At 46.5% G+C, this 9,555-nt stretch overlaps 1 pseudogene across 1 annotated transcript in view; it reads left to right on the top strand.

The window, feature by feature from the left end:
• LOC309550219 overlaps positions 1-2,478 on the top strand; it is a 10,938-nt pseudogene extending 8,460 nt beyond the window's left edge. Inside the window, exons 2-3 of the transcript in view lie at positions 1-718; positions 2,336-2,478. The exon at positions 1-718 is cut by the window's left edge and continues 535 nt beyond it. The product of the transcript in view is annotated as an uncharacterized misc_RNA (transcript). The remainder of the gene's footprint in view (positions 719-2,335) is intronic.
• The last annotated feature ends 7,077 nt before the right edge of the window (positions 2,479-9,555 follow it).

Genomic DNA, 9,555 nt, shown 5'->3' with positions numbered 1-9,555 from the left:
AATGTTTTAATAAAAAAAGAAGCCTTCTTTACCATCAGAAAATACACACAGCTCAGGGTCCCTATTCATGTTCTGAGTGCGGGAAATGTTTTAGTCGAAAGGAAACCTTTTCCGGCACCAGAGAATTCACACAGGGGAGTGTCCCTATTCATGTTCAGAGTGCGGGAAAAGTTTTAATCATAAAAGAAGCCTTCTTAGCCATCAAAGAATTCACACAGGGGAGCGTCTCTATTCATGTTCAGAGTGCGGGAAAGGTTTTAATAAGAAAATAAGACTTCTTAAGCATCAGAAAATGCACACAGGTGAGCTTCCCTATTCATGTTCAAAGTGCGGGAAATGTTTTAAGGAAAAAGGAACCCTTCTTAAGCATCAGAGAATACACACAGGCGAGCGTCCCTATTCATGTTCTGAGTGCGGGAAATGTTTTAATGAAAAAGGATCCCTTTTTAGCCATCAGAGAATACACACAGGTGAGCATCCCTATTCATGTTCAGAGTGCGGGAAATGTTTTACTCATGAAGTAAGCCTTCTTAGCCATCAAAAGAATACACACGGTTGAGCATCCCTATTCATGTGCCAGGTGCAGGAAATGTTTTAATCAGAAAAGAAACCTTAGCCATCAGAGAATGCACACAGGGGAGTGTCCCTATTCATGTTCAGAGTGCGGGAAAATTTAATTGTAAAGGAACCCTTCTTAGCCATCAGAGAATACACACAGGTGAGCGCCCTTTTTAATGTTACGAGTGCGGGAAATGGTTTCCATACAAAGTTTTATTTCTTAGAAACCAGAAAGTTCATACGGGCGAGCATCCTATTTCATGTTCAGAGTGTGGGAAATGTTTCACTCCTTATGTACGTTTCAAACTGCAAAGAATTCACACTTATATTAGAGGCTCCGTTTTTTTATGTTCAGAGTGCGGGAAAGTTTAAAAAGAAAGGAAAAATAATGAAACATCAGAGTACACCCCCTGCTGGTACTACGGGAAATGGACGATGGATTGTAACGGGTGGAACTGTTTAGTCCATAAAAAAATGTGAAACCCCCACAGTCCACTCGGGGTTGGTTTACACCCGCATTGCCCTCTGACCCGCTGTGGGGTTGGCAGGCAGCTGGGAGCCCTTATGTTATTCCTGTAAAGCCCACGCCAGTACGCCGCAACCGTATGCATCGGGGCTGTTGCGGCACAACCCCATTCAGTTGAATAGCATTGCCCAATGTGATGGGGGGTGTGAGGTTTGCAGCAGCTGCAAATTGCAGTGCCATGTGTACCGCCCCATCCGGCTGCCATGTAAGCTTAAGGGGGTGGTAAAATCATGACTTAACTGTCTACCTTTTACCGATCCCTCCCCACATGAGGCAACAGGCAGGAAATAATCACAATACAGTTGGGCATTAATGACAATACATGGGACAACAGATGGACAATCAAGACAATACATGGGGCAATAAGTAGGCAATCATGGCAATACACAAGGCAACAAATGGGCAATCATGACAATACATGTGGCAACAAGTGGGCAATCATCGCAATACATGGGGCAAGAGATGGACAATATGGCAATACATGAGGCAACAGTTGGGCATTGATGATTATTTAGTGGGCAATCGCCACAATACATGGGGCAAGAGGTGGGCATTCATGATAATACATGGCTCAACAAGTGGGCAATCATCAGAGTACATAGGGCAACAGATAGACATTCATGAAAATACATGAGCTTGATTTATTGAAGTCGCTGGATTTTTATCGGTCCAACCAATGTATGATTATTAATACATTTGACACATTTGTTAATTCTATTATAAAAGATTTAAGCTTTATTTTATTCATATCATTACTGTGTGGTAATCGCTTATTCTGATCTTGTCCAATAAAAACTCTTCGTACAATATTCTGTGCCGAGTCTTCTTTTTTACCAATGATTAGATGATCGGTGATTGGAATGTGATCAGTTCATAGAGAGTCATCCATTGGGGTTTTATTAGTGAGATGGAGAGTGGAGAAGGCACCACATTGACAGCCATTGAAGGCCCTTTCTAAAGCCCTAAACTTTTTGACAACCTGTCTATGACATTAGTCTTCCAAACTCTATCTCACTGAGCTAAGGCCAGAAGAGTTCCAGGAGTTCTTCTCTCTCCGCAGTTCCCAAGCCAAAAGGAGACATCCACCATATCTTCAATCTTAAGGTCCTAAATGTCCTCAGCTGGGCCCAGGAGCTCCGCATGTAATCCACCAGGTCATAAACCTGGTGGATTCCATTCCACGTACTTGTACTGCGGCAAGGCGGCCGTTCTAGACAGAATCACGTACCTCTATGTCATCTGCATTTCTAGGTCTGGGGCCAGAACAATTTGAGAAGTTCTACTTTATCACAGTTCCCAAACCAAAAGTGGACATCCACCACATCCTCAATCTTAAGGCCCTAAATGCCCTAAGCTGGGCTCAGGAGTTAAGCATGCAGTCCACCAGGTCATAGCCTCTTTATCAGGGAGAATTTTTGCTTTGACCAACCCACATACATGTACTGTGGTAGGGTGGCCGTTCTGCGCAGAATCACGTACCTGTACGTCATCTGCTTTTCCGGGTCTGGGGCGCCCAGGTCTTACTGGACACAGCAGTAGCCAATCAGCGGGTCCGGCGGACACAGTGTCCATCGGCACCCAGCAATTGTTCCTGAGAGAGGCAGAAAAGTTGTCTGCCGATGTAAACAAGGGAGATCACTGTTCTGTTAGTAGGGAAGATGGAGATCCTGTGTTTCTGCTAATGGAGAAAGGAGATACTGGCACACAAAGATTATATATAGTCCACCCAGCAATAAATATCTAAAAATACCAATGATCAGGGTAAAGGGTAGTCCACAAAACGTCACTGGTCTTTGGTTATGGGGGTACAATAAAGGAATGCACAGGACCACCTGCGGCTGCTGGAGAAGGAGCTTTTCCCTGTAGAAGGAGCCAAATACTCTGAGCTCGTAGCCGTGCTTCTCTTCTTGTCTGATACCTCCTATCCTTCCGGTGACGGCACTTCCGCTGTGCCTTCCACACTGGTTAGCGTGGCTTCTTGGGGCACCTCCAGGCTCCCGAGCCAGCCATCTCTCTGCCCAGCACCCGGAACAGAGGACAGCGATCATGCAGGATGGTTCTAGGAGGATCCACAGACTCTGACACCAGATGAGTACTTGTATATTTTACCTCTTGTGAGTGTTTTAATCCTTCGCTATTAAAACCCTTTAACCAGGATACCTCACTTAGCTGGTGCTTCCTGTAGGGTTGCCACCCATCCAGGATCTACCTGGACAGTTCGGTTTTTGAATCCTGTGTCCGAGATTCAGGCTACCTGAAACCCGGACACAATATTCACAATGGACTGTGGCTCCCCAAGTACCACAACCCCTGAGTGCATAGATAGAAAGGGCTTGATCTATTCTTCCGCCTCCCACCCCTACCCGTGTCAGTATAGTAATCAGGTAGGTTAGTGTTGGAATCAGGTAGGTCTCTGTAGTGGTCAGATGGGTCTCTGTAGGTGTCAGTATAGTGATCAGGTAGGTTTGTGTAGTGGTCAGATAGGTCTGTGTAGTGGTCAGGTAGGTTTGTGTAATTGTCAGTATAGTAATTAGTTAGGTCAGTGTAGTGATCAGGTTGGTCAGTGTAGTGGTGAGTTAGGTCAGTGTAGGTGTCAGTATAGTAATCAGGTAGGTCTGTGTAGTGGTCAGTGTAATTGTCAGGTAGGTTTGTGTAGTGGTCAGGTAGGTTTGTGTAGTGGTCAGGTAGGTTTGTGTAGTGGTCAGGTAGGTCTGTGTAGGTGTCAGTATAGTAATCAGGTAGGTCAGTGTATGAATAAGGTAGGTCTGTGTAGTGGTCAGCTAGGTCAGTGTAGGTGTCAATGTAGAGTAGTCTAGTAGATTTGTGTAGGGGGCGCAAATTACTTACCTTGCCCGGGCCGCAAATTACTTACCTTGCCCCGGGCGCTGACAACCCATGCTACACCACTGTTCCTGCCTGACCACTGCCCTCTATACACAGGACTGTATATGACATGTTCCTGATCACTGCACTCTATACACAGGGTTGTATATGACATGTTCCAGGGTGAGATCATTTAATTTATTTTAGGAACCCCGATTCTTTTGAGGGTCTAATAAAAAAAAAAAAAAACAATTAAACAAATGTGACCAGCGTTCACCCAGCAGCTGTGATGGGTTTTGGCCAAATTTTATTTCCTATGAACAGTGACTCCATCTAGTGGCCATAATGACACTTACTTTCCTTCATCAGGTATGGCTTCATACTAACACCTGAGATCATACACTTATGAGTACATTAGACTGTGAAGAACACAAGTCAATTAAACCGACTATTAATTTAATATGTAAAATACCACATTTGGGCTTTAGATGGCGCTGAGTATAACAGCAATTAGCTCCATCTAGTGGCAAATGTATTATTTTCAATTTTAAATCAATGGAAAACATTTAAGCAGCAAATATCCAATAACATCCATTTTTTCCCCTCATTAACACAGAAGGAATGTACATGGCAGATGAATTGCTATGCAGTTTTTTTATGAATAGACCCCTAAATGTCAGGAGATGTTTATATAAAGATTGGAAGTATGTAGCAGATTGTAACGTTCATGCGTTTTTGTTAGTGGATGGATTTACAGCTGCAGAATTATTACACTCAGTAGCCTTGTAGAGATTCTGTTGAACAAACATATCCAACTCTCAGGACTTCATCATAGTGCACAGCCTGTTATACAGTATACATATACTCAATCAGATGTTATAATGGAGGGATAGAATATATGCAAGGTATAGATGAGAGACAGACTATTTGTATGGTGAGCACTTAGGAGTAGTAAGGAGAGTTGCAGGTGGTGATAATAGGCAGATAGGTTCTGATGTAAAGTATAGTGCAGATGGTATGAGGACACAGATGGAGTATACTTTAGACAGAGTAACCTAGTGCAAGGATAGTTGTAGGTAGTCCCAAGAGCTAACAGTCTATGCAGATGATAATGAATAGATAGATATAGATAGTCCTGGTAGTTGTAGTAGATGACAGTAGGAATGTAGTTAGTAAGGAATCCCCTGTGGGGTACTTATCACTTAGATAGGTTAGTAATAATAGAGTCCAGTAATGAGAGGTGATCCCGTAGCGAGATACGGATCAGCAGCGAGGTTCCGGCTTCAGTTCAGCAAAGGGAAATGCCAGCAGCTCCGACTTCACAGGAGAAGGTGCGGTGAACATGTGGTTTGAACGAGCAATGAGTGAGAGAAAGCCGGCGATTGAAATAGCCGCTCATAGCGGCGCTCAGTAATGATGTCATCCGGTCTTAAAGGTGTATGCGTCTCTTAGATAACAAGATGGGACGCAATCAGCAAAAGAGAAATATGGAAACAAGGGTACCAGAGGTACCAGAACATTACACAGATAAATGAATAGACCTCCTAGCAATGTTATTACCAGGCTGCAGCTAGGGGGCGCTCTAATGTGACCACAGCAGAGTGATCCCATCTAGCTCTCATTAACCCTTTCACCTAAAGAGCCGTGTTTGCATTATTTTTGCACACATGGTAAAATGCAGATTTTGGACCTGAAGATTAGATAAAACCCCCAAACATATATTTTCTGAAAGCAGAGGCCCTGGAGAATAAAATGGTGGTAATTGTTAAGGTGTTCCTCGTACACAAATGTCACCTTCATATCCGGGTTTATTTTCTCCTTTCCCCCATTTTCTATGGTGTGATCTTTTCTACAATACCTTGTTTTTATAATGTAACACGTTGTGTATTGTATTGTACACAAATTAATAATGACTCCGCCTCCACATTCCACACAAGTCATTTTCCTGACCAATCGGATTTCTTCCTTTTACTACTTCCTGATTCTATGACTGCAATCTTGTTAAAAGTAACATTGTAATAAAAAATGTATTGAATGAAAAAAAGTGTAATGAGTAAAATCTGTGACGGTCAAACATTGCTAATCGGTGACACTTTAGATCCTTCACAGGTCATTAGTTTAGAGTTCGGGGTCATCACACCATCTGCAGAGATCTGCGATTTCTGCACTAGGGAAATGCTGGTCTTTGTATGACACATACTATAGAAAACAATTATTTCTCTTACGTGCTCTGACAGTCGCCGCCCACTCATACAGTCTTCACCAATGGGTATTGACCTCTTATCCATAGGAGCAAGCTAGGCATAAGACTTGTTAGAAACAAAGCAATTTACATAGACACACCTTAAGGGGGCTGTCCCTCTGGTCCAATACCCCCTGCTATCAGCATTTCCAACTCAGTTTGTCTTCTGCCTAGTTAGGAGTAAGATAGGCTATCCCTGTGCTGGGGCTACAGTCTCAGCCTTTCTTCTGTTTTATTACTTTTATTTTATCCTATTTTTATCATATGGGAAGCCATTTTTCTTTAGTCCGAGTCCTGTTTAGCCTCTAGCGGTGTGACATCACTTCCTTTCCTCATGCAGAGAGATTGTCAGCAAGCGTGGTAACACTTCTGGGGGTCTTTTATTGCTGTTTTCTGGGGAATATCTCTTGGCTATCAGTTCTATTCCTGCCTGAGGGAGTTTTCAGTCTAGTCCCTGTTTGCAGTGCATTGCTGTGGGATCGCCGCTATTATGATTTAAAGGGCCAGCGCCATAAAAGTTTTTATGGAGTCCCAGGACAGCAAATTCCCCCCAGCTTTGGTGGATGATTTGGGTACGTCTGAATCATCTGCGATTACTGCTGCACTTGCAACTTTAGCGTCCAAGGTGGATCTATTGATGTCTGAACGGAATTCTAGAAAAAGGCCTAGGCTTTCTCACTCCTCTGATTCAGAGTCTGATATGGTTGCCATAGACCAGTGTTTCTCAATTCCGGTCCTCAGGGCACACTAACAGGCCAGATTTTAAGTATTACCTTGGGGAGATGCAGACTAGAATACTGCAATCACTGAGCAGCAAATGATATCAGCTGTGATGTATTTCAGTTTTCTTGCAAACCTGGCCTGTTAGTGTGCCCTGAGAACCGGAGTTGAGAAACACTGCCATAGACAGTGTACCCCCTGAAGGGTCTCAGTCGGAAGGGGAGGAGGAGGAGGATGAGGAGGGGGGATGATTCCCCCCCTGGGATGGCCAGAGAACGCGCTCCTATGTCTGCGCTTATTACCGCTGTTAAAGATACACTACATTTAGAGGATGAGCCCAACCCACCGGGTAAGCAGTCTTCCTTTGGGACCCGTAGAACCCAGAAGGCGGCACAGGTGTTTCCTTGTCCCGCTGAGTTTCACGAAACGGTGAACGAACAATGGCGCAATTTGAAGCGCAATTTTGTGGTACCAAAACGGTTTCAACTCCGTCATCCCTTTGCGTCTCCTACGGATTCACACTGGTCTGTGGCCCCTAAGGTGGATCACACGGTGTCCAGGTTGAACAAGGCCACTCTTGTGCCCACGGAGGATTCTCCAGTGTTCAGGGACCCTACGGATAGGCGGATGGAATCTCTTGCTCGCCACTCCTATATGGTGGCGGGTTCCTTGCTGAAACCTATTTTTGCCTCAGTGATGGTCTCTCGGGCTGTGGTAGATTGGGCCAAGGTGCTCAGACGCACCCTTGTGGCGGATTCTGCCCCTCCTACTACTTTGGAGATGGTGGACAAGATTATTTAGGCTGTTCTGTACCTGTGTGACATGGCCTTGGACGAGGCCCCTTTAGCCGCACGCCTATCTGCTGTCGTGGTGATAACCCGTCGTTTGGTATGGCTGAAGCGCTGGACGGCTGAGCAGACTTCCAGGAAGACGGTGTCTGACATCCCTTATGTGGGGACTCGCCTTTTTGGGGACTCCCTGGACGAATTGGTTAAAGGGGTCACTGGGGGCAAGAGCACTCTGCTGCCCCAGAATCCCAAGGGTAAGTTTTTCCACGGTAAGCGGGGCCCTTCCTTTAAACCAAATCAGGGGTCCTTTTGTGCCTTCAAGGCACAGGACAAGGGCAAATCCTTCAAAGTCCATGGTGGCCAGAGGAAGCCTTGGGCGGGCAAGTCAAAAGCCGTCCACACGGCCCGTTCCAGGGGTGGGGGGGGCCTCTGCGCGGTTTTCTCGAACCTTGGCTGCTCCGGAATCCCGGACAGGGGGGTTCAGGAAATCATTAGATCAGGTTACAAGATTGAATTCCTTTCGCGTCCAGCGGACAGGTTCTTTCCCTCAAATCTTCATTTGACCCCAGATCGTTTACAAGATCTTCATCGGGCGGTTCAGGATCTTCTTGCCCAGGGGGTTATCGTCCCGGTGCCACATCGGGAAAGATTTCGGGGGTTTTACTCAAATCTGTTCACTGTGCCCAGAAAGGAGGGCAAGGTGCGTCCGATTCTGGACTTGAAAGCTCTGAACCGCTTCGTGCGGGTTCAAAAATTCCGCATGGAATCCCTCCATTCGGTGGTAGCCTCCCTGAGCCCGGGAGATTTCCTGGCTTCCATCGACCTCAAGGATGCGTATTTACACATCCCCATATTCGAGGGTCATCAGAGGTACCTCAGATTCGCAATCGCAGAGGAACACTGTCAGTTTGTGGCGTTACCTTTCGGTCTCGCTTCGGCTCCAAGGGTGTTTACCAAAGTGCTGGCTCTTGTTCTGGCCCTGTTACGGGCACAGGGAGTTGCGATCTTGGGATATCTGGACGATCTCCTGTTAAGATCGAGTGCCAGCCCGAGTCTGTTACGCGATCTGTCAACTACGGTTCAGATGCTCCAGGAGTTTGGGTGGACCATCAACGTTCAGAAGTCGACTTTGTCCCCTTCTGTACGACTCCCTTACTTGGGGATGGTCCTGGATTCCGCCCAAGCAAAAGTCTTTCTGCCGGAGGACAAGCCCCGGACTCTGCAGAACGAGGTCAGGTCCCTCAGGGACAGCGAATCCTCATCCCTCAGGACCTGCATGCGGTCCCTGGGGTTAATGGTGTCAGCCTTCGAGGCGATACTGTTTGCACAGTTCCACACGCGATCTCTCCAAGTGGAGATTCTAGCCAGGTGGGACAGGCTTCCTCAATCCTTGGAACAGAGGATATCTTTGATTCGCCAAGCCAGAGAGGCTCTTCTGTGGTGGCTCCAGTCTCCGGATTATTGATGCAGGGGAAGTCTTTCTGGCCGTTGTGGACGGTGATCACCATGGACGCCAGCCTGTCAGGCTGGGCTGGCGTTCTGGGCACTCTGTCTGCCCAGGGCACTTGGTCGGAAGAGGAATCCTCCCTGCCGATAAACATCTTGGAACTGCAAGCGATCAGACTGTGATTGCTTTGTTGGTCGGATCATCTTCGGGGCCGTCCTGTGAGGGTGCAGACGGACAACGCCACTGCGGCGGCTTATATCAATCACCAAGGGGGCACCAGGAGTGCCCGGGTGGCCCAGGAAGTGACCAAAAATCTGTATTGGGCCAAGACGCACGTCCCGGCAATTTCGGCAGTTGTGGAGAATTGGCAGGGCGATTATCTGAGCCACCGGACCCTGGACCAGGGGGAATGGTCCCTACACCCGGAGGTGTTTCAGATGCTGTGTGCATG

This window comes from Pelophylax lessonae (assembly GCF_965119305.1).
Source record: "Pelophylax lessonae genome assembly, chromosome: 3".
NCBI classification, from domain to species: Eukaryota; Metazoa; Chordata; class Amphibia; order Anura; family Ranidae; genus Pelophylax; species Pelophylax lessonae.
The sequence above is the reverse complement of the archived record's forward strand: the minus strand, read 5'-3'. Positions and strand labels throughout refer to the sequence as shown.